Source organism: Schistocerca americana, chromosome 1 (assembly GCF_021461395.2).
Source record: "Schistocerca americana isolate TAMUIC-IGC-003095 chromosome 1, iqSchAmer2.1, whole genome shotgun sequence".
Taxonomy (NCBI): Eukaryota; Metazoa; Arthropoda; class Insecta; order Orthoptera; family Acrididae; genus Schistocerca; species Schistocerca americana.
The window spans coordinates 980872215-980874961 of NC_060119.1; positions in this window are offsets into that span (position 1 = coordinate 980872215).

Genomic DNA, 2747 nt, shown 5'->3' on the forward strand with positions numbered 1-2747 from the left:
AGGGAGTGAGACAGGGCTGCAGCCTATGCCCGATATTATTCAATCTGTGTATTGAGTAAGCAGTAAAGGAAACAAAAGAAAAATTCAGAGTAGGAATTAAAATCCATGGAGAAGAAATTAAAACTTTGAGGTTTGCCGATGACATTGTAATTCTGTCAGAGACAGCAAAGGATTTGGAAGAGCAGTTGAACGGAATGGACAGTGTCTTGAAAGGAGTGTATAAGATGAACATCAACAAAAGCAAAACGAGGATAATGGAATGTAGTCGAATTAAATCGGGTGATGCTGAGGGAATTACATTAGGAAATGAGACACTTAAAGTAGTAAAGGAGTTTTGCTACTTGGGGAGCAAAATAACTGATGATGGTAGAAGTAGAGAGGATATAAAATGTAGACTGGCAACGGCAAAGAAAGCGTTTCTGAAGAAGAGAAATTTGTTAACATCGAGTATTGATTTAAGTGTCAGGAAGTCGTTTCTGAAAGTATTTGTATGGAGTGTAGCCATGTATGGAAGTGAAACATGGACGATAAATAGTTTAGACAAAAAGAGAATAGAAGATTTCGAAATGTGGTGCTACAGAAGAATGCTGAAGATTAGATGGGTAGATCACATAACTAATGAGGAGGTATTGAACAGAATTGGGGAGAAGAGGAGTTTGTGGCACAACATGACTAGAAGAAGGGATCGGTTGATAGGACATATTCTGAGGCATCAAGGGATCACCAATTTAGTATTGGAGGGTAAAAATCATAGAGGGAGACCAAGAGATGAATACACTGAACAGATTCAGAAGGACGTAAGTTGCAGTAGGTACTGGGAGATGAAGAAGCTTGCACAGGATAGAGTAGCATGGAGAGCTGCATCAAACCAGTCTCAGGACTTAAGACCACAACAACACTACACACTTCTGATTTAGTGCCCTTGCTCATTAGCCTCATTACCCGCGGCATCTCGCCGATTTCCATAAGAGTTCGAGCTTGGTGTGCATCTGCACTGAAGGGGTCGTTAGCCGTCATCGCCGTAATTATGTATGTGGTGTCGGTCCTTTCGGACGTGACTGCAGAGATTTTTTGGGGACATTCAACGCCCAGGGTGTCACCACAACGGCCAGTTCCCATTACAAAGAAAGAGATCTAAATAAAATTAATTAGATAATGTCAATCACAGATTCTAGTTGCCAGCAAAATTTTAAACTCATTGATAATAATCTGAGACTGGATGGCTCTTTAATTAACAAGTCATAAAACAAAACTGGGCGTTTTATGCAATTAGAGTAATATTCCCGAGACAACGAGTATCACCGAATGATTTCTTATATGGAGGACTATCAAATGGAGGGAGCAGAGTAGTTTTCGCGTTCTTTATTTGGGCAATGGAGGAAATGCTCAAAATGGCGAATTTGCGTAACAGTTGCTGGCGGTTACGTTTGAAAGTAAGATGAAGCCATGCAGTGGCGTGGGCATACCAGTTTTCCTTCGTGGGGAGAATTCACTGCCCAGGCTGGTGCCTCAGTTTGAGAGGCAAAGAGACTGTGCCGCCCTCTGTGGTTGAGGGCGCACCAACAGTTTGGTCCCTACCGCTGTCATGTTGGCTGCTGGGACCTACTCGTGATATGGAGACGCACACTGCGGTACGCCACCTGAGTTTACAAACAGCACCGAGAGCCACGCTACACCCCATTCGGTTGCTGACCTCGGACGTCTTCACTTCGCGGACAGTAGTGTTGAGGAACTCGCTGCCCTTTTGTTACCTAAGTGTTGTATCTCATCACCTAGGGAGAGGCCGTGTGTTAGCGCCGTCGTTGTAGACCAGCATGATTCGCGTTCGGAAGCTTGCAGCACTTGGTTGCTACCGAACAATTACACCACTGGTACAGCGAACACCCGGTATCGCGACCTCACAAATCGTAATGAAGTAAGCTTTGTCGTTCGGTCCCTGCTCCTTTTCTCTTTATGTGGATCTCATGGCTGGCATCTTATCATTCTCTCGTTCAGCCATTCTTCGTTCTCTGGGGGCTGTAAGTAATCTCGTTTAATTTCAGTGTATTTCGATTTGTTTTCTTGTTATAAAACCTTGTCCTACAGCAAGGTGGTTTCGATCCAAGTCCCTTAGATTTGTGAGTACATGTTATTAATCTTGTGACAGGGCTGCCTAACATTCGTGCCTTTTCCTGCAAATGCCCGCATCTCGTGGTCGTGCGGTAGCGTTCTCGCTTCCCACGCCCGGGTTCCCGGGTTCGATTCCCGGCGGGGTCAGGGATTTTCTCTGCCTCGTGATGGCTGGGTGTTGTGTGATGTCCTTAGGTTAGTTAGGTTTAAGTAGTTCTAAGTTCTAGGGGACTGATGACCATAGATGTTAAGTCCCATAGTGCTCAGAGCCATTTTTTTCCTGCAATATATATGCCATTTTAATCATGCTTACAGCCCATCATGTTTTGTAACTTTCCCACAGCCACTTTGTCATTAAATGAAACTGTCAATTAGGCGACGAAACACGTGCAGAGAGAAGTCCGACGTCTTTACGATCCAGGGGCCGCAGATCAGCATGTGAGTGTAACTTTCTATCAGGGAGGGAAACGTGATAGGCAAAACACCGTACCAGATCAGTCACGCAGTTCAAACAACAGACCAGCATTTACAGGTTGTGTTTCTCCCTATGAATGCATATCATTGTTACCTACTCTATGTAACCTATGAGGAGGGGCTCCTACTCTGCTACGACTCAAGAGATCTAGTGCGACGACCGA